The sequence below is a fragment of the Phyllostomus discolor genome, chromosome 8 (assembly GCF_004126475.2).
Source record: "Phyllostomus discolor isolate MPI-MPIP mPhyDis1 chromosome 8, mPhyDis1.pri.v3, whole genome shotgun sequence".
Taxonomy (NCBI): domain Eukaryota; kingdom Metazoa; phylum Chordata; class Mammalia; order Chiroptera; family Phyllostomidae; genus Phyllostomus; species Phyllostomus discolor.
The window spans coordinates 23,834,876-23,858,001 of record NC_040910.2 but is presented as its reverse complement, the minus strand read 5'-3'; the positions used below and the strand labels follow the sequence as shown (position 1 = coordinate 23,858,001).

Genomic DNA, 23,126 nt, shown 5'->3' with positions numbered 1-23,126 from the left:
CCAGATTGCTCTATCCAGCAAAGCCCTCATTTAGAATGGAAGGGCAGATAAAGTGCTTTTCAGATAAGGTCAAATTAAAGGAGTTCATCATCACCAAGCCCTTATTTTATGAAATGCTAAAGGGACTTATTTAAGAAAAGAAGATAAAGAAAAAATATGTATAGTAAAAAGACAGCAAACTCACAATTATTAACAACCACACCTAAAGCAAAACCAAAAGAAACTAAGTAAACAACTAGAACAGGAACAGAACCACAGAAATGGAGGTCACATGGAGGGTTAGCAACAGGGGGATGGGAGGAGGAGAGAGGGGGAAAAGGTATACAGAATAAGTAGCATAGAATGTAGGTTGAAAATAGATAGGGGGAGGGCAAGAATAGTACAGGAAATGTAGAAGCTAAAGAACTCATAAGTATGACACATGGACATGAACTAAAGGGGGGGAATGTGGGTGGTAGAGGGGGTACAGGGTGGAGGGGAGGGAAGGGAGAAATGGGACAACTTAATAGCATAATCAATAAAATATATTTAAAAAAAGTAGTCTGAACAGAATTAAAACAAAATTTAACTGAAACATCTATTTAAATACCAAAATGATAAGGGTGGTTGTAAATTGTTTTGTGTTACATGAACTTTACTTCACTGCTCTTATTAAAAAGTATACTACAAACTAATTTTATGCATAAAATTAATGTAAACCTATGTCATATATTATTCTAATTCTGGTAATTTACTGGTACAAACACACGTACAGATACCACTTTTCAGCTCCTTTGGGTAATGCCAATGAGTGTAATTACTGGAGTATGTGTTAAGACTGTATTTAGTTTTGTATAAAACTGCTAACATGTCTTCCAAAGTGGTCGTACCATTTTGTATTCCCATCAGCAATGCATGAGAGTTCCTGTCACTCCATATCCTCACCAGCATTTAATGTCTTCAATGTTCTGGGTTTCACTATTCTAATATTTGTATAGGGATAACTTATTTATGTTTTACAGAGATTTTTTTTTAGAGAACTCACAATTCAGTTTTATTTAGAGCAAAGAGAAAAACTTTTTGAGCATACTGGAAGCAACTCAGCCACAGGTTTGGAGTCTGCACCCAAACTACACATGCAGTGAGGACAGTACTCTGCTAGGACAGTTGATTTGCTGCTTCATTTGCCTACTGTGTGTCTAATATTGACAGTTATAAACTGAGTAGTGCAAGTAGTAATTGGAACAAGCCTTACAGTGTTACAGTGTCAGGCACGACGTTTCACTTCTCTTCGCACCGCTGGCTCTCTTTGCATGCCTGGGCTTCCTCTTCTTCGGTAGTCATTTTTGAAGAAGGTCTTACGAATCTCCTCAGGAGTTTCCCCCTTGATCATATTGGCAACAGTCTTGCATGTAACATCAATCAAACCTTTGATGTCTAAATAGTTTGCAGCCAGAATAAGTTCAAAAAGTGTCCCTTGGTCAACTTTCAGGTATTCTTGGTCCCACCCAGGGATATCATCAGTTCGTTTTTCTTTGTTCTCATCATCCTCAGGAGGAGGGTCATCCTTATGGTGGGTGCACCACTGAATGACCATTTTTAATATTGCTGCATTAACATTTGCTAGAGGAACTGGGTCATCATCGCCTTCACCATCCATTCCCAGATCTTCTAGCATGGTCTTGATAGTCACAGATTGTTTGGCAATTTCAACATCAATTCAAATATAGCTCCATCGGAACTCTGAAACTTAATTGAAGTCATGGTGCTCCATAGAGAGCAGGCCGCAGGCTCACAAGAGCAGGGCAGCTTCCGCAGACCAAACAAGGAAAGGCAGAGAACAAGGTCCCTCTACAGAGAATTTTTTAAGCCAATAAATGACTATATTTTACAAGAGATATTTTTCTTCTCCTCCTCTCCTTTTGTTCATTCTATGATACAATTTTTCTGGCTTTCTTGGACTACTTTAAAAACTATACTTCCTTGGACTTTTAAAATAATTAAGATTTTTCCACAAATCAAGTGCCAAATTTTTCTTTGTTATAATGAGACCAAGTCTGGGGAAGATCATTTAGGAATGATTTGAAGCCTCATTAAAATGAAATATAATTTCAGATCACGCTTCACATAGCTGTCTCTTCAGTTTCTCAACTTGGAAGAATTCCAGAAGGATGGAGTTGTGCTAGAGACCCAGTCCTGCATCCCATATCGAACCAGCCACAGGCTTGTCTGTACTTCAGGGTGCCGTGACCAGGTAAGAAAGGGAATCAGTCAGTAGTGTTGAGTGTTTTGTCTCCAGAATGTTTCCCCAAAACATACGCTATAAATGAGAAAAATGGGAACTATGAAAATAGCACCTTTTTAACTTGAATATTATGACTAAATAATGACACCATTTCCTTTTACCTATGTCTTTGGTAGTTTTGTCTATTAGATACTTTTTCTCTAGTGAAACAACTATGAAAAGCAATATTTGTTCATGCTACTTTAATCATGATTTTAAATATCATTTGCTAATCTCTTTATACTAGATATGAAACATTATGATAAAGCAATGCAAATAGTGGTACAAAAATTGGATGCTCGTGTGAAAGGTCCTTGTTTGAATTCATAATAGAAAGCCAGTGTAAAGCAAAATACAAAAGTGGTGTCTAGTGCAAAACAATAAAGGCAAGGTTGTCCTCTGTTGCTCAGTGCACAGAGGCACCTGGCAAAGGCAGGGAGTGGGGTGACAACCATGAGCACCTCGCTTTTCCAGCCAGGCTCCCTACAGTAGGTGTGTATTCATCAAACAGTGCTTTCTTCTTTCCACAAAGACAATATTTGCTTGCAAAGTTTTGTACTGAGTTGTGTCCACTTGGTGAGTGCCTTTCTTAATTCATGAGAAGGTGCAGTGAAGTCTAAGGACCCTTTTAGAAGTGCATAGTAATTTGAAGTTTTTTTTGAACCCAACCAATCAAAGTGTTGGGTCTTCAGGAAATAATAAAACATTGATATTTTTGTTTACTGTATGATCTTATAAATATCTGTTTTTAATCTCATAATACTAATTTTGAATGATACCAATATAAATATATTAAGAAAGTTCAAATTCTTCTTCTTTAATCATTTTATTAGGCTGTGTATGATTATTAATCTTAAAGACATCTGATAGTTTTGAAAAAGTAATATCTCTCCGTCTTAATGCTTACTTAATTCAGTCTTTGATAGATTTGTCTTAACCAAAATATTATCTCATAGAGAAAATGGATAAGTTATCAGTATATTACATTTTTATTGCAGATATCATTCTATGAGATTATAGGATAAAGGAGTAATAAAACAATGACAAATTGTTATTTAAATATGAACATAAGAATTTCAAATATTTGTGGCTGTAGTCTAATAGAAGATACATTTTGAAGGTTTTTGTATAAGAAGCTTGAAAACTTCAGACAGAGATACCTAATAAGTAATATGTTAGGGATTTCCATTTCAAGTCCCTACCTATTTCTTGAAGACTAAGTCAGATTTGATGCCCAAGGGATATTTAGTTGTTCCATGCACAAGCCTCAGTGACTGTGCTTAGATGCTACAGTGGTCATCTCTTCTACCTGAATGTGTACTCCAAAGAAAAAGCAAGATACACCAAAGAAACATCAACTTTTGAAATTTGAAAAATAGAAGCAAGAAAACTTTTTACATAAATAAAGTGTGGAAGGAAACTCTATATACTTCCACCAAAATGAAAAAATATACATATTTTCTAAATCCCCTTTTAAAATAGTTAAAAGCTCCTCTACCTCTACTACTTGATCAGAACAAATTCTAGTCTTTACAAAAAAGTGTAAAATTATGTTATTGAAGAATGGAATTAATCCCAAGATTTCTTGTGAAGTTGTTTCAGTAATTGACTACAGTTTGAGGTTAAATGTTAAGGAAGGCATATATGATTTGGGAGAATGTGGTGCAGGATAAGAAGAGATGATAAAGATATTGCTATCATATAAATGATGCTCTTTTAATCTTAATGTGTTTTAGAAATCTGACATTCTTTTTCAATTGGTAAGATTTGTTCATTCATATTTATAATTGCTGTGGTGTGAATGCTTTTGTCCCCCTAAAATTCATATGTTAACATCCTGATGCCCATTATAATTATGTTAGGTGAGAGGGTCTTTGGGAGGGCCTTAGATTATAAGGGTGGGCCCTCATTAATTGCATAACTTCCCTTGTCAGAGATAACTCACATATCCCCAACCACTTCTGCCATGTGAGGACAAAGTAGAAAGATACTCTCTATAAACCAAGAAGTCCTCACCAGTACTGACTCTGCTGGAGACATGATTTTGAACTTCCCAGCCTTTGGAATTGTAATAAATGAATGCTGTGTATAAGATGCCCAAACTATGGTATCTTGTTATAATGGCCTAAATGGACTAGGTTAATTATGGTATTTGAGTGATATGTTTGAACTTGTTTCTATAACTTTTCTGTGTGTGCATTATTGTCTTCTTTTCATATGTTCTCTTTTTTGAATGCATCCTATTTGCTTTGTTTTTATCACATCTTTTATCTGTTACTGATCTGGAATGGAAATGCTCTTTTTTTTTTTTCTTATTTTAGTGCTTGCCCACGCATTTTATCATACATGTTTATTGTAGAAATATGATTTATTCTTGTCCATGTCTTTGAGAAATCTACTTAAGATTCCTTTCATTAACGGCCCAACTTTTTTATGGCATTATTATTTTATTCTCACTTTACTAGAGTTTTAGGGAGGTGATGAGATAAATGCTCACTTAATCTCAGTTGACTGTCTTCCATCTTTGATTCTTAATACCTATTACAATTCTCCATCCTACTAGTAGGTGAGTACTTTTATTATTCATTTGATGGTAGCATTAATTTCTTTACTGCCTAACTTGTAACACTCTCTGCTTTTAATCTGGCTAGCTTCAATCTAATTACTGTTAAAGTAATCTATACATTAATATTTTCAGGTGTCTTTTCTGCTCTAAACTTTCAAATAGCTCACCATTCCTTTCTACACAAAGTCCAAAAGGAGACATGTAATGCAGTCCCGCCTTCACCATCCCACTAACCTCTTTATATCTACTGTGGTTACATCAGATCCTTTGAAATTTCTGACAGCTGACTGATTGATTATTGGTTGCTCTGTATCTTTCAGCGAAGATTTCATACCATGTGTTCAGTAGGGTCATGGTACAAAAAGCATACTGAGGATGCACAGTAACCATTACATTTCACTCAAATTATTTAAATGTCCATACACATAATAAAATTATTATAAATTGGGTACTGCAACATTCTGGGAACTGCTTAATAAGATTTAGCACAGCACTTAATTTTCCTGGAATAGTTTGTTCATGTTAATTTGGTTTTAATCAGGTAAAACACTACTCTTTACCACACTGGCACTATTAGCTATTCTTGCATGAAAATGACAAATCCTCTCCAAAATTAGGAATTGAAATAAATATTTGGCCAAACAACTGATTCATTCTGATGATTAAATTTCAATTATAAAGTACATGGAACACTTTTAGAAAAAAATGGATTTTAAAACAAAAGGGTCATCCGGTTTTGTAAGTGCTGTGTTTATTAAAGGATTTCAAATAGATTTTTTTAATGAATTCAATGCTCTCAAGAATAGGAAATTACTTCTCTCATAAATAGCAAAGCCTATTTGTTGCTTCATTAATAAACTATTTTTGAAGGATTTTCTATCAGAAATGTTTCAATTATAAGACTGCCAGAAATACAGTTGAATCAAAAACATAAAAGCAGCACACACACACATAAAAATATGTGAAGGTGAGATTTCAATTTCATTTTGCCTCTTGATTGTTTGTTAAGTTCATCATACCTTATCAGGTATTAACCTCTCCAAGAAAATACTTTACATTATGTAATAGTCTCCATTATGTAAAGTATAAACACCATCATCAAAGTAAGAGCTAAAACATATATACCCTCCATTGTAAATATTTAAGTGATATATATATATATATATATATTTTTTTTTAATTCTATATAACACTAAAACTACCTAATGAGATAGATGTCATTATGGTTTTCTATTTCGGATCAGGAAACTGTGGCACATAGAGGTTAAGTAATTTAATGAGGGGGATAAGGTTTAAGAAATGATAGAGCTAGAATTTGAACTTCAGGTAGTTTGGCTAAGAGCCTATGCTACTGACAGCCTGCCAAGTGATAGGGATCCACATGAGACAGTGGTGGCTAACACACAAGATTACAGCCCTCTGTTCCACAAACATTTTGTTCCTAGTTTATAAAATACAGAAATGTATCTAATGAATGGAGAAGAAATCAACAGTCTTAGAATTAAAAGTTTATCAACCTCTATCTAATATAGATGTTAAAATTTTGTTAAGGGTTAAAAATAACCATGTTCATATAAACAATTTTTAAAAGTACTAAAATTCATGGGAACATAGTGAATGAAACCACTTTAAGAATGTACTCTCAGTCTACCGTGGTATCACAATGTGGTGCAGATGCAAATTCTGAGCCCCAGTCAATGCTTATGAATCAGAAACTCTAGGTGTGTGGTCCAAGAGTCTGTGTTTTAACAAACTCAAGTTTTACAGATATTGCTTTTTACTCACAACAATACAATCCAGTGATGGGGCTTCTTTTAAAATTACAAACAAAACAAAACAAACACATAAAGTTTAAGTACATTAGAGATGAGCCGAACCAAATTTTTAGTGGACCTGGCATGCTAAATGCAAGTGTTTTGTTGTAGTAATCGAAGTTAATAAATAAATAAACATAAAAAATATTTTTACTAAACTGGGTAAAATGGAGAAAAAGTAGAAATTTTGGGGGTAGAAAGGAGGGTGAGATTTAGATTCCTAAGGTAAATTACAATGGGCTGTGAAGTCATTACTGTGAATTCTAATGAAAAGTCCAAAGGGGAACCTTAGATTAGGTTGGATATTGAGGCTATATATTATTAAAAGACTGTTCTCAGTTACCAAAAGCTAAGGTGCCTGGTTTAAACACCTAACTCCAATATACTCGTATAGTAGTCAGGAAAGTGTGAAGGAGTCATTTGATATTTCTGTGCCTTAGAGTTCTTACTTAATATAGTGATATTAAAAGCTAATTCATGCATTTTCAAAATTGTTAAATTATATATGTGAAGAGCTCACCACAGTTTATGGCACATAGATAAAACCCCTCCATTCCAAATGTGGGGTTCCTCTTTTTATAGAGACAGAATATATAACCATCGCAATGAGTACAGTATGAGCAATCAAATAAAAATACTGATACTCTACTTACAGTTGTTTTGGGGTTAGATATCAGTGATATTAATTCAGTTTAAAGACATTCCTTTATGATGTTTTGATATTTGGAAAGGTAAAACACATAAAAAAAGTTTTTGCCCAAACTATTTTGAAAATAGAAGTAGATACATGTTTGACTCAGATTTCTTTACTACCTCTCCCTGTTTTCCACCAGAGATGGTATTCACATGGTCTATATTTTAGTGCAATGTATGACTTCCCTGACTCCAGAAAGAACATGGGGAAGTTAGCCTAATGAATACATAAATAACAACCAGTTGTAATGGGATGTTTGTCTATTACAGACATAAGTACATTACAGACATAAGTATTAACACATTTAATCCTTGCAAACTATATTATGAGATGCCTATTATTTTTCACAGATGGATAAATTTTGTTAAAAGAAGGATGCTAAGTCTCCCAGAGAGGTACAGTGAATACTGCAGCTAAGTTAAGAATCAGGCAGTTAAACTCCAGATCTGTGTATTGAACCACTGTGCTGTGATTCAAGCCACTCGAAATAAGGATGTTTACAAAGTAATACTGAGTCATAGCCAAAACAGCAATTCAAATATTGACATAACATTCAGGACATCTGTTCAAATTTAGATTACCATATCATACAGATGTTGTACAGAATGCCATAAACAGGAGAAGATTAAACTTGGCTAACTGAACATTGAAAAATTGATGTCTCATCTTAAAGCACTAATTACACATTTTATTTTTATCACTGAGATAAAATCCCTTTCCCATCTTCATCCTGTTTGTTTCTAATCTCTGAGGATCTGAAAAAAGTGTCTACCTATTATTTTTAAATAAGTGGTTCAAGAGAAGAAGCTTATGCTGTAAATTCTGTCTCCAAAGACTAATTAAATTTAATAGGATAAATACAGTAAATAACACACAAAACCTGCCCTAGCCAGAGAAAATCACCTCTTAAAGAAGACGCTGAGGGGACCATTTCCATATGACACTTATTTCCTTCTTTGTATGTAAGAACTAGGCAATGTCCCTGTCAGCAGGCTTCCCCACGTGGCCTGGCTGAGTTTCACCTTTCAATATTTATGGCAAAGGACATTTCGGAGCCTTCACATAGACTTAAATTTAACTTTTAAAAGAATCTTTGAGAAAGGAAAATCTTCCTCAAGCTGACAGATGGAAGGGAATACACAAAGACCATCTTTTTCTCTCTGCGGAGCCAGGCTCGATCTACCTTCCTCCCCTCTTCAGCAATGCTACCTTTTAATTTAGATTTTTGTCCAGTCCAACTTTGATGAATTAGCACTTCTAAGTCACTGCAATAGTAACTGGAAAATTAAGAAGTTCATTTCTATTAAGGTTCAGTCAATGTTCTCATTCAGAGAGTGTCGTGAAAAATTATTAGTTTAAAAAATGTGAGCAATACGCTGCACAGACATGACCATACTGAGCTGCTTTTCAGGTAGCATCAGTATCTTTGATATAAACAAATATCTTATCTAATTCCCCTAAGAGCCCACACAATCCCTGATCAAGTAACAGAATTAGTGACTATTATGAAATATATTTTGTTCATAGTTGGAAGCAGTTGGTAAGTTTATCATAGGCTATATGACTACATTAATTTGAGTTCTTTAGAGAGGAGTGTGGAAATACTGCCGAACCATTAGGAAATGATGATAAATGACGGTGGCTATGTTTCATTAAGCATCTGCAGGAATTGGTACTAGGTGATGAAAGCGCTACACTTGTCACATTACAGAGGTGAAAAATACATAAAGCAGCATTTTTGCAGTCACAGTTTTTATTTAACTGTTGTAAACATCTTAATGTTTAGATTTTTGTTGTTCATGCATTTTTTAGGGGCATAAGTGTTTCTGGGAGGAATAATGTGCTAGCTATATATTTTCTATATGACCCATATTATTACTTCTTCCTAATCTTTTCATGGCTGGTGTACAGCATAATTGGAAAACAGTGGGGGTTCCACTTGGGTTCATGTATTCACTCAATGTACACTTATTTTGTGGAGAAATGAATGGGATATGACTGTTCCTCAGCCTTATGCTTTCTAGTGGTCTGGGATTTTCTTTAGAAGAAAATCTCCTCAGAGAAATATGAGAAAGAGTTAATTCTGCATTATTAAGAGTTCCTTCGATTTTATCACCCTATGCTCCTAATTGGAAAGTAAAGGGGCCTCTCCTCCCTCAAGACAGTCTACGTCACAGATTTACAATGTTTCATTTAGCACACTCAGTTTTAAACATTATAATCAGAATTTTCAATATAACTGATACATTCTTGTGAAACTGTAGTTAAATGGATCATTTTATCACTGTTACATATAAATATTTATATGTATCTTACCTACCTAATACAATATGGACAATAACAATACAAAAAGTGCCTTTTTAGAAAAATGTCTCTACATAGCAGGAACTCCTTCAGGTGTCCTAAACACCTGGTGAGCTGAGACTGAAACGTATGAAGGTCAGATTAAAGGGAGATTCCTGTTGTGCCTCCAGCACTAATGCGCTCCTTTCTCCCCAGCAAATAAACTGCAGGGCATGGCATTCTTTGAAGGTGTCTTTTTCCTTGTTTGCACAGTATCCAAGAGTCTTACTTTATAATACTCAATCCACGACAGGGAACTAAAGTCATGCAATCGTTGAAAGGTCTCGTGTCTATGTATACTTAAAAATATACAGAGAGCATGTGTTATTCTTTCAATGCAAGAAAAGAGACTGTTTTGGTTAACCAGTATTTCCTTTATTAGGAAAATAATAATTTCTTTGCATTCTCCTTCCACATGTTATTACTGAAGGTGCAGACATTTGATACCTATACTGTTCCTGTTATGTGGCTACAATAGGTATAGTTTTCATCATGAAATGGAAGAAGCTTAACTGTCTCCTACAAGAGTTAGTTCAGGGACATTACTTACAGTCACTCTAGTCCAAACATTTCTGTAATCAGTCAATGTAAAGGTACTGTCTGTGCACAGGACATATTGATAATATTTTCTGAATCTAACACAGTAAGTGCATTTACAATTTTTCAAACCAGAAGATCCTGGCAAATGATGAGACAGACAACGTACTCAGGGAAAATGATACGGAGCTCTCACTCTGCTCTTTTACAATATCCACTTACTTAGAAGGACAGAAAGAGATAATAAATGTTACTTCATGAGCAACTTTATTAAGCCTGTATGTTCCATCCTTTAAATCACATACATTAATTATCTTTATTATTAGATCAATACCTATAATACCCTGGTGTATTTTAAGTAAAATTTAAAGGCTGGCAGGTACTATATCTCTAAGAGTGTCTTAAATTCATGTACTGCTGGTAGAACATAGGAGACTAAGAATACAAATGCTGTTATTAAAAGAGGAACTCTATTCATATGTAGATGGAAAGAATTTAAAGAAACATTCTGTTCCAACACAAATGATATCACAGCATTATTGAATAGAAGGATGTACTCTGAAATTCACACCTGAAGAAAGCTGAGTTGAATATATTTTGAAGTGATCACTTGGAAATAATTTTTGAAACCTAATAATTCACTATTTGCGAACATTTATTTTCTCCTATTATTATGATAAGAATCTACAAAGAGAATTAGAGTGTATGACACCTATATTAAGCTCTGAGATTTTCTAGTATTCTACACCCTGTGTATACTACACTTGTTGGTTTAAAAATTCAGCAGAGAATTAATTTGTTGCTATGTTGAAAAGAAAGCCACATGACTTCTGCATAAGGCTTTCCAAAAATTGCTCAAACTTTTATTTTATGTCTGTGCATGGTAGTGTTCAGTGTTTACCACTGGCTTCATGATTGATTAACTTGGTAATATTAATCTTCTAGCATGATAAGCTTCAGAGCATGTTTGAAATCCACCTAAAATGGCCCCATATAAATAAAACATTGGAATGTAATAGGTTATAACTTCTTGAAGAGAGATAACACACAAGCTTATAGTATTTTAATCTCTATGAGCTTGTAAAACATTGATGATAAAATATTCTGTTACTGACTCTTCATAACAGTCAAATTTTGAAGTTTTAAGTTTCAAAATATTAAAAACTACTAAAGGTGGTGAATATCACTTTTAGTATATCAAGTAAGTTCCCATAAACAGATTTTTTTATATTCAAAGATACTAAACAATAATTCATATAAAATCATAGTCATAAGATTTTATTAACTTCCGATTGCTGCCCTAATCGGAAGTTAATATTGCAATTTTGCAATTACTAATTTTGCAATTTAGAATGACTGAGATTTAGTATTCCACAATTTCTCTAGGTCAAACGACTGGTTACGATATAGTGCGGCTGGGTTCTCTGCCTTGAGTTTCCTTCCTTACTAGAGGCTCTAGGGATACATCCACTTCTGAGCTCATGCAGGCTGTTGAACAAAATATGCCATTAAAGTTGTAAGACTGAGGTTTTCTTGCCATTACCCTTAGCAACTACAAGTCTCCCTGTGTTCTAGAAGTACATGGGGCCCCAATACCTCAGTCCCAGCAATGGCAGGTTCAGTTCTGGCCCCTCAACTCTCTCTGATGTTCCCTTCTGTTGTTGCACCTCTCTGACTTGAGCAGCAGTAAGCTCTCAGATTGTCAGGGCTCTTGTAGTTAAACCCACCCAGAGAACACAGACCAATCTCTTTGCCTTGAGGTCCATCACCATAACTGTTATCTGCAACATTCTTTTTGCTGTGTCACATGATGTTTTAATAAAATTCAAAGATTAGAATGTGAGCATCTTAGGGGGTGGAGGATAGTTTCTGTCTACCACAGATATTTTTTGAGTTATTTTACTTATACTAGTTTTTCACTATTAAATTATTTGAATTACAATTCATTTTTAAACTCTAATTACTTATTGATGCCCACTGCAAATATTATGTGCCAAAATATATTTTGATCAATTTCTCATATAATGAAATATTTTCTGTAAAAATGTTTTCCTTTAAAGTAAAAAACAACTACCATAGTTTCCCTACTTATGAAATAACTCCTAAAATCATACGTGTATTTTTATCATATTTTAAATACAAATGGATAGCTATGTAATAAGGATTCGTTGACTGCTGCAGACAGTGGGAGAGTTTTGAGGAGGTGTGCCTTCATAAATTTCAAGAATTGAATTAAGTTTCTTAACAGAGATAAAGGTTAATAGTTCATTTGGTTAAATATCAGATGAGACAGGAGAAAAAAGTGTAGTCTATTATGAGAAGAACTCTTAACACATTTTAAAAAATTCTAGACACCTAAATATGGAAATCCTCAAATCCATGGGCCCAGGTGAGCAGAAGGCTCCAGAGGTCACTCCTGTCCCCTTTAGCGTACAGATACTACCACGTGCACAGCACTGCCACGGTACTTCCTGTGCATCAGTTCACATCATCCTAAAAACCCCACGAGGTATGTGTAATTGTTAAAATAAATTTCATAGATGAGAAACAAAGACAAAGAGATTTATTCAAATCATACATTAAGTAATGGAAGTGCTTGAATAAACACTCTTAGCGTTGAGTTATGGCTAATGTTTCTGTGAAGTGCGTTTGTGCTCATGTGCATTTCTCCCATCACCACACTACTGTTGAGCGTGCAATCTATTCAGAATTCAAAGGAGGGTTAAGAACAAGTGGAGGAAAAAATAGAATGTGTCAATTACAATAAAGAAGGCTTGAAAAAGAGAAGTGTCCCCTGGGAAGGACAGTTAGTACAAGTCTAAGTAAGAAAAAGTCTTCCATGGCAGTCAGACATGGCAAGAAGCAAATCACTGATGACCATCAGATGCCCTGGGTGGGTTAGGGTGGGAGTACGGCCAAATTGCAGTTGGTTAGAATCTAGTTGATTAGAGACAGTTAAAACAGTTGAATGTGGCTATACGAAGAGTAAAGAAAGGGAGATCTCCTATATATATTATATACCATAGATTATACACACACACATATATTTACATTGGTATGTTTAATTGCTATTGAGAAGAGAAAATATTAATGTTAAGAAAGAATAGAGTTATGAGAAAAATATATGAAAAACCAGAAATGGAGTTAAGCTTGCATACAGGAAGACAAATCATGCTTTTCAGGTTAGTGGATTATCTTCTATTATAATAGGAGGTAATCAGAAGCAATGGGACTGGGTACAGACTAATTACTTGGCTCAAAGCATAAAATTGATGACAATGTTTTTCATTTTGAATGATGAGTCACAGCCATTTACTAAGACTGTCTAAAAAAAGGGAGAGCATTTGAAATAATTACTGAGGACTAGGGAGATAGAGATGACTCAGATAATGCAGAAGCACTCCTGAGCAGAATTTACATTCAAGTTGTGGCTGAATTTGTGATGGTGTCATTTCACAAAATTTGTGATACTGTACAGACTGGGGTCAGAAAAACATTTTCTATAAATGACAGACAGTAAATTAGGGTTTTGGGTCATATATCTCTTAGTAACCACTCAATTAATTATTGCTCTAAGCAGCCACGGAAAATATATAAATGGTCATTGTTGCATCCCAATAAAACTTTATTTGCAAAAATAGATAGTAGGCTGCTTTTAGCCCACACACAATAGTTTACCAACTACTCCTCTGAAGAAAATGTGCATCCAGTTGGTTGTAAACGATGAAGCAGAAACTCGTATTGCCCCTGAGGAGAGGTTGCCAATCAGAAGGCAGGATGTGCTCGAAGACATGGGGAATGGCAATACAAGCTAAAGTCCTTGAAAAGTGGACTTGTGGTAGGTAGACTGTGTTGGAAATGAGGGCACTGTCAATGTCCCTTCTTCCAGTCATCTTGCTCACCATTTGACAAAGGTGTTCTCCAAGACACTGCCCATAGCCGGATTGAACAAGTAATTTCACTGACATCAAATCAAAAGAGAGTTGAAAAAAGTGTGTGTGTGTGTATATATATATATATATATATATATAGTATAGTAAATGTCAAAATTTTACTATCCTCCAAAAAAGTATATTATATATACAGTATATATATACTATATTTATAGTATATATACTTTATACTTTATAAAGTATACATATAATATACTTTATAAATATTATGTACTATATATTTATAGTATATATACTTTATACTTTATAAAGTATATATATCAGTATATAATATATATGTATATTATATATATACTTTATAAAGTATAAAGTATATATATAATATACTTTACAAATGTAGTATATATATATATACTGTATATATATAATATACTTTTTTGGAGGATAATAAAATGTTGACATTATTTTCTAATGAGATTTAAAAATATTTTCCTCTCATGCAGACGCCAAGCAGTTGAAATGCTGAGTGACTTGTACATCATGAGAGAATTTTAATGGACTTTCTATATACACTACAGCTGAATCTAAATTTCCTTCACTCAGCTTTCGCTGAAACAAGCTTCAGAGTTAATCGTAAAATGACTCTCCTGAGGAGCGAGTGAATTTTGCATAGTGTACAAGATGTCGGAAAGCATAGAGATGAAATCATAAATGAAAGATTGACCCCAAATTCTATTTGATGTTCAAATCAAGGCAGGAACTTGAAAAATTAAAAAAAAATGTGTCATTAATCATGGCTAATCTATGAAACCATTGAAAACATAATACTATACTGAGATGCCATTATTCTGTTGTAAATCAGCAAATTTCATACATAAATCTTCTAAATATTCCATGGTACACATAATATTCCTTGGCATCAAATAGTTATCCTGGGAATTACATGTAAACTTAGAATTTATCTAAAATAAAAAAAAATTTCCAATTGCTTCTCAGTTCTTCAAGTTAAATGTTTTAAGCCTCATTTCCTGAAACTACTTCTACTGCCACCCTATGAGTATTTCTAACCAGGGAGTTAAACATTAAAGTGATACAAGACAGTGATACTCAAGAAACATTTGAATAAAATATACATATTAATAAATATTTCTCCCCCAGAATTCTAGAATCTCTGTTCTTATATTAAACTACATCAAATGGCAATATAAGTGAAAACAATAGCTGCTACAGAAATTTGTTTCCATACTGTGTTTTAAGCAACACTGGTTCTATAAAATATTGTATTTAAAAGAAAAACAGTTTGTGAGACTAATATATTTGGGAAATATTGAAGCAAACAGCCTTAAAGAAATCTTTTAGATCTTTTATAAGAGTGCTGTGGCTTTTCCTGAAAGGATTACAGAGATACATCTCCAACTTCTTGAATCACAGGGTCAGTGTGCAGTACTACGGAGGAGTGGCCAAGAGCCAAACTGTGGGATCACATTGATGGACAAAACCCAGCTCTGCAATTGTTTAGGTATGACTTTGTGCAAATGGATTAACATCTCTGTGTCTCACTGTTCCCATCTAAAATTAAGGGAAAACACACACACACAAACAAACAACACTATTGCATGAGGTTCTAATGAAAACTAAAATGTAATAATTTGAAGATTTAAAGTAGTATCTGGTCCATAGGACTCCCTCATTAATACCTCAATGTCATTACAATGAGCAATGAACTGCATGTTTGTGTCATCCCTTCCCTAAATTCATATGTTGAAAACTAATGCTCAATGTGATGGCGTTTGGAGGTGGGGCCTTTGGAAGTTAAGTAGGTCATGAGAATGAAGCCCTCATAAATGGCATTTGTCCTCTTGTAAAAAGAGAAATAGACATGAGGTTTCTCTCGCCCCTACCTCTCTTCCTTGGGAGGCTGTAGCAAGAAGGTGGCTATCTGCAAACCAGAAAGGGGGCTTCTCATCAGACACTGAATCTGTTTGCCTCTTAATCTTGGATATCCCAGGCTCAGAACTATGAGAAATACATGTTTGTTTTTCAGGCCCCCCAGTCTATGGTATTTTTGTTACAGCAGCTTGGACTAAGACTCCGTGGTTCCTCAGAGCATCTCTGAGGGGCAATGTACTGAAAGCTAATTTTGTTTTAGCTCATTTCACCACTATCCTACTCCACACTTTCAATAATTCTAGCCCAGTCTTCGCTATTACTCATGCTACTCAAGATGGCACTTGAGTAGGTATTTTTTGAGTGAGTGTAGATGTGAATTTTTAGTTTTAAGGAAACAATTTCATTGGAGATACCAAATTTCCCCCCAAAGGATTCTCTTTTTGAAGTAGTAAGAACCAGTAATAACAGTCTCCTCAGGTCAGTGATACTGTTTGGATGAGTTACGGACCCTAAGAGCTCTTTTGACAGGATTAGAAGAATGAGGATATGAGATTATAGAAGATTCTTTAGAATTGCAAAAGGCCATGCTAAGGCCATATTTAATAAATACGTTGAAGTGTGAAGAATTAAAAGATTTAAATTTAATAAAATGTTATCAGAGGCAGCGAGTTGTGGACAAAGAGAATGTAAACTCAGAATCAACCACTTACTTATGATGTGATTATGGGAAAGTTTTTTAATTTCTTTGAATTTGAACTTTCAGTTTGAGGTTGTTGTGCAAATGGCTAGTTGGTCTTTCTCTTCTGTGGACCTTCAACATTTTGTGGGTCATGCACTGGTACAGCACACAAGGCTTACTTGTGAAAAATAGGATGCCTCTAGAAACCAGAGACTTTGGCTTTAGTGTTTTATCTAAATGACTTACTTACAAATCACTTTTAGTAGAGTGTACAGAAGATAGTGCATTTTTATTATACATAATTATAATTATTGTTCTATATCAGGAATTAGTAATTAAAGAAAAAAAATTGGCAAGATCTCTGACCCTTACAAACTGGAAATGGAAATAAAAGTCAAGCATAAGGCATATCATATTTTAGTTCTTCCTCTCTTTTTAAATTTTAAATAGAAAATGCAAGTTTTACCTAAAGGTCCTATTCAATAAATAAATGTGCTTCTGTATAATGAAGGGTTAATGAAGGACTGCAAAGGAAGAAAAACAGATCAGCAAGTGAATTAGTAAGGCAAAAGAGGATGGAAGAACAGAGTGAACACATTACATTGAAAGAAAGAGATAAAGAAGGAGAAGAAAAAGAAAGTGAAAAGTTTGGGGAAGAGAAAGTCACATAGGTAAAGGCAAATATGTTCAAAGATGAATAGAAGGAAAAAAGGAAAGAAAGATAGTGAAAGGAGACAGAGAAGAATGAAAACCATGAAATTAGAGAGAAGTCACATGTAAGTAAGGCATTGGTACATGTGTTGCTCTATGAAAGTCTGATTAAATAATTAATCCTGAAACCTGGAGCCTCCAATCAAGTTAGTGTACATAGTTTTATGCAGTTCTTCTACTAAGCTCTAGTCAAGAATATACTGCTACAATCATGGATCAAATCTAAGGAAAGGCTCAAACTAGCCTGAAAAGGAGATTGTTTAGCTCCCTTCTTGATACATTATTGCTTTTTAAATATTTGTACAGGTTTTTCTGGCATCACAAAATACTTTAAATGTACAGATTCAAAGTGCCATTTCTACAGGACAACTTGGAAACAGAAGAAAATGCCTCACCATTCACTTTAGGTTGCAATGGATTCATGAAAGTGTGACAGAAATATTTGCTTCATGTAAATATATATAATTTTGTGTTGTATATGACATTGATTTTAAGCCTACATCTGGCTTAAAATGCTGAAATGTTTCCCACCTCAAAAGCATCTGTAAACTTATGTTTAGCACAATTGTTCATGCTCCATTGACAAGAAATGTAGCAGGTGAGCCAGCTATATATTTTATATTTTATCCACTTTATAAGATAGACCTTTACTAATTATCTAGGATACAACAGTGCTTTCCTCACACTAATATTTCAAAGCAAAATGAAGGCATGGGCCTGACCGATGTGGGCTCATAGTATTTACCTTGCATGCAACTAGCACCCGTCACAGCACAGATGCCAGCCATACATGCACAGGACGAGGTGGTGCTGTTTAAATTTTATTCTGTAAATTTAAGGCCTACTTAATTATGGCTATAATGCAATAAATAAATTCCGAAGGCATGTAAAAATTAGTTGTCTGTAGCAGTTGTAAATTATATCTGATAGTTTGTTTTCAAATTCTCAGTATTAACCTTCAAAGTTAACAATTCCATACATTTTCTAAGTTCTTAAATGTATTTTAATATTAATTTCAAAATGCATTATTATATATGTTTCTTCTTAAATAATCAAGCCCATTATTATATTATACATCCTGGGATACTCTAAACAGAGTGGTATATACAAAATAATATTGACAGCATTATGTGATAGGTAAAAATAATTTCAGCTGATTTTATACATGTCAGAAATATAGCATGTTGCATCTTTTCATTGTTGGCATATCAACTTAGAAATATATAAGATAATGTCTATTTATGTAAATATTTATATCCTAAGTATATAATACTATCTCATTATATATCATTTTATATACAGTCAAATATTTGCCTCAAATTTTAACTCTGTGAACACAGAAGACCTTCTATTGAACTTCTATTCTTTTGTTACTCTGGCAATTTGTCCCAAAACAAAACCTATTTGTCATTATTTTCATCCTAACTGAATAGAGTGTTCATTCAGCTGCCTAAATAAATTGTCAGTATAGTTATCCATTTAGAAATATTAAAAAATAATTCCCCAACTAGAAGTCATTATATAGTACATTATTGCTTCATATCTGAATGGTTTCAACATTGCTGAAAAGTCAATATATGCAGTAAAAAATTTAGTATATTTCTTAGCAATCCATTATATTTATATATAGTTTTAGCAGATTACTGGATTTCATTGTTATTGATTTTGCTACAATTACTTCATATACTTATTGAATGTTTCAATTTAAATAACAGAAAATAAGTCAAATGAAAGTCTCTCTGCCTCCACCAAAAGCTCAGAAATAAAGGGAAAAACTGTATCTTGAAAGCAGGTTCTTTTGCTGAATCAGCAGCCAATATTGAACACACATTTAACACGTAAAACATTAGAAAACTGGCGTCCGTCCTATTGTAACAGGGTGCAGCCAAGAGGGGGGGGCCCAAATAGGGATTTGGAATGTGGTCCAGAATTCAAGGTGTTCAGGAAACCACCCCCCCCCCCCCGCCCCCTTCAGGTGTGAGTTGGAGGAAGGGACACACGGGGCAGGGCCATTGAGAGCTGTTTTGCATAGCAACAGCTTTGTAGCTAACCTCTGGTGTGGTCATTTAACATATCTATAACCTTTAACTGGTTGCATAGATATGTTAAATAGCTGTGGCCATGCTCTGAGCCAGGGGAATGGAAGTAACTTCCCCACCAAGAAGTAACTGGGGTGCAGGTCCCCCAAGTTACAGCACCTGCGTGCGAGCTTGGAGACGATTGGTTCCATGATATGGGGCCATGCCTACCCAGACTCACAATGGTAGCCCAGTAAAGCTGGAAGGATAGGAGAATGCTGGCAGGTGTAACTGATTGTAGGAGGAGTCAGAAATGGGGCTGCAGAGGAAGATTGGTGCAGGGATTTAAACCCAGACATGGCAGCCATTGAGGAGAGAACTACTCGGTCTTTAGCAGAGTGGGGACTTCTGCAGCCCTGCGACAGAGAATCACCATGTGGCTTTAGCAGAGAACCACCACTCAGCCTTGGCAGAGTGGTAAACCCCCCTCCTTGCAGCCATTGAGGAGGCAGAACCACACGGTTTTGCCAGAGTGGGGACTCCCACGGCCATTTCACAGGGAGGACCATGTGGCTAGGGCAGTGGAGAGAGAACCTCCCGGCTTTGCCAGAGTGAGGATCCTCGCAGCTTTAGAAAAGGGAACCACCACCCGGCTTTAGCAGAGATCCTGGTGACACAACTGGTGGTGCCGGCAACCAAGGGAGGCCTACAAGATGAGACAGATTACCGGGAAGAACCAGGGGCTGCCTGAGCCACGGACTTCCATTTCTTTCCCTGAGATATGATACCCCAGACTGGGCAAAGGGGGAAGGAAGGACTGTGTGTGTTTGTGGGTGTTTTAAGAGACTTTGAGATTTTGATGAAGACATTAGATCACTATTTTAAGTCTGTATAGCATTAAATAAACATTTCCTTTCCTTTTCACAAATCTCTGGCATTGAGAGACATCTTTCCTCTGGTGGCGGACATAAAGAACCTGGGGGGTTCCTTTTGGTAATAGTATATTGCCTTGGCCGCCCTTAGGCCTCCCTTGTTGTGCTCGGTAACACTATGGGCTAGATTCCTGTGAACCATTTTCTAACCGATGCTCCTGGGGATGCAATGTTAAGTCTGACAAATGAGCTCTAGGGGTGTGCTCTGACTCCGGACCCTGACAGATGAACAAACGTGAAGATGTGCGGTGGGCCATCGCATCGCTTCCACATGGGTGCAGGTTCTGTTACGGTGCTGGTGGGGACAGGCTTCAATAGGAATGTTGTCCGTGTTTGGGACTTACAGAATATTTAAAAGAACACTACACATTTAGTTACATATTTATTTACTTGGGGGGTATATACTCAAGTTTAAAAATGATTAGCATTGATGTTTAAAAGTTAATTCCCAGAGTTGTATATCTTTATGTTATAAAAAGTAAAGTAGCAATTGAAGTATTCCTGGGTTATCCCCTCCCACAGACAGTAGCATTTCCCATTAAATACAGGTTTCTTTCTATTTGTTTTTGTTTCTTTATGATTTTGATAGTTTAACCTAAAGATATCATTCTGTTCACCTGGCTCCTTTTTTTCCACTTATTTTATTTTATTTATTTATTTTATTGTTATTCAGTTACATCTGTCTTCATTTCCCCCATTAGTCTCCCCTGCCCTACCCACCTCTAACTTTCTACATTCAACACACTCCCCCATTGTCTTTGTCCATGGGTCCTTTATACAAGTTCCTTACACCTTTTTACACAGAAACAAAACCTCTAAGAGCTGTATCTGAGCAAGAAATAGGAATGAGAAATAGAGAAATTTAGCCCTGGCTAAAAGACAGTCTTAGAAATTACATGGATAATCCAAGTAAATATGAATTTCCAGTTCAAACAGGATGGACAGAGAAATCCTGAGATAGAAGTCAAAGGGTGATAACTAGGCTTCAGATGTGGATGGTCCCTAAATTATTCACCGAGATGTGGTTATACAGGCACAGATGAGGAGAGAGAATTGTTAGGAACAGCTATCTGGTTTAATAGTATGATTTTTAAAATCAGTGTCTATCTGCTTGTCTTTATCCCTGCAACATATAGTAGTGCCCTTTAAAATTCTGAGCAATGTAAATACATTTTGACTAATAAGGTTTTCTTAGAGATGGCTAATAATTTTATGTATCAAGTATACTGCAATATTAAATAAATAACAACATATCACATAGTCTTGTATTAGCCATGGTTAATTTTAAAGACACTAACTTATTCAGAATGATGCTGTAACTACCAAATTTTTTGGACTGCAAGACGCACCAGACCATAAGACACACCTAGGTTTTAGAGGAGGAAAATAGGAAAAAAATTATGAAGCAAAAAATGTGGTAAAATATTTAATAACATAGGCTGCTGCCCACCCCAGCGAGCCAGGTAAGCTACATTTGGACTATAAGATGCACCCCCATTTTCCTCCCAAATTTGGGGGAGGTGCATCTTATAGTCCAAATATATGGTAGGTAGATATCCAAATCTGGGTAATCATGTATGGGTAATCATGTAAGAAGATAGGCCGAAATTAAACTGTATCTCAACAGCAGGGAAAACAAAGAAAAGTAAGGATATGTTATTGTCAAAACCAGGAGTTCAAAAACCAGGATATAGAACAAGTAAAGTAATCTGATCAAAGACATAGATCAAAACAACAACAACAAAAACACTATATTCAGGGTCAAAGTTGCAGTTGGAAAAACAATGTAGAAAATTAAGTTGAAAGGCAGGAAGAAATTTGGAAAGCATAGACTCATTTGAGAAAGTGTTTCATAAGCTGTTCTTCGAAAGGCTTTCAATAACACTGGTGCACACACAAAAATTATAGTGCGTTGTAAACTACAGAAAAAATTTTAATTGTTCTTCGGAATTTGAGATGAGATAAAAGTATGAATAAGCAGAAATATTGCTTCTGTGTAAAAAATGAAAATGCTGTTTAGAAAGAGGCACTGGTGGGGTAAACAAAGCTAAGCAAAACCATTTGGCAGCAAAGGGAGGCCCACATTTCCCGAAGACAGGAAGCCGTGGCCCTGTAACAGAGGCCTGGGGTGAAGCATCAACCAGGTTTCACAATGAAAAAAGGAGGCAACTGGTTGAGGCTCCTATACAGAAAGATTATCTGCATTCTTATTTTCAAAACCATCCTCAAAACTTTTTAGCAGTTTTATTTTTAAAGTGTTGAATCCTACACATACAGTGCAATTTTCAGGTTTTACAGACAGTGAAAGGTTGATGGTCCACCTGAGAACTGAGCGTGACCTACCGTGACTGTGCGTGGGTGCTGACTTTCAGATGAAAGGATTTGGGAGCACAAGTGTTTTTAGGTTGTTTCAATTATGTCAAATAATTGGACCTTAGTGCACATGGTCAACCTTATAACAAATTGTTTCACTAGTCAAGGGGCAATCCCTGTTTTTTTGAGGACCTTCTAAACTTTCATTGTATCGTGAGCTCAAGGGACCTACTCTCAAACTCAAGATCTCTGTTAACGAACTACAACAACTACTTTTGCTATTTGAGTTTTATATCTACAAATAGTCGCCTTTTTCTGTTTACCTATTACTTTTATTGCTTATACTTCACGTCGAAATTGTAACATCCTTAAATGCTGGATTTTTTTTGGGGGGCGGTTTGGTAAGGAACCACTTTGTTCTTCACATTTTTGAGGCATCATAAAAACTTTATTTTATGATGAAAAATAAAAAC

General features: G+C 35.2%; 1 protein-coding gene and 1 pseudogene across 5 annotated transcripts in view; both read right to left on the bottom strand.

The window, feature by feature from the left end:
• FSTL5 (follistatin like 5) overlaps positions 1-23,126 on the bottom strand; it is a 546,524-nt gene that overhangs the window by 268,236 nt on the left and 255,162 nt on the right. The gene's annotated exons all lie outside the window — the stretch shown is intronic.
• LOC114502673 lies at positions 1,212-1,810 on the bottom strand (annotated as a pseudogene).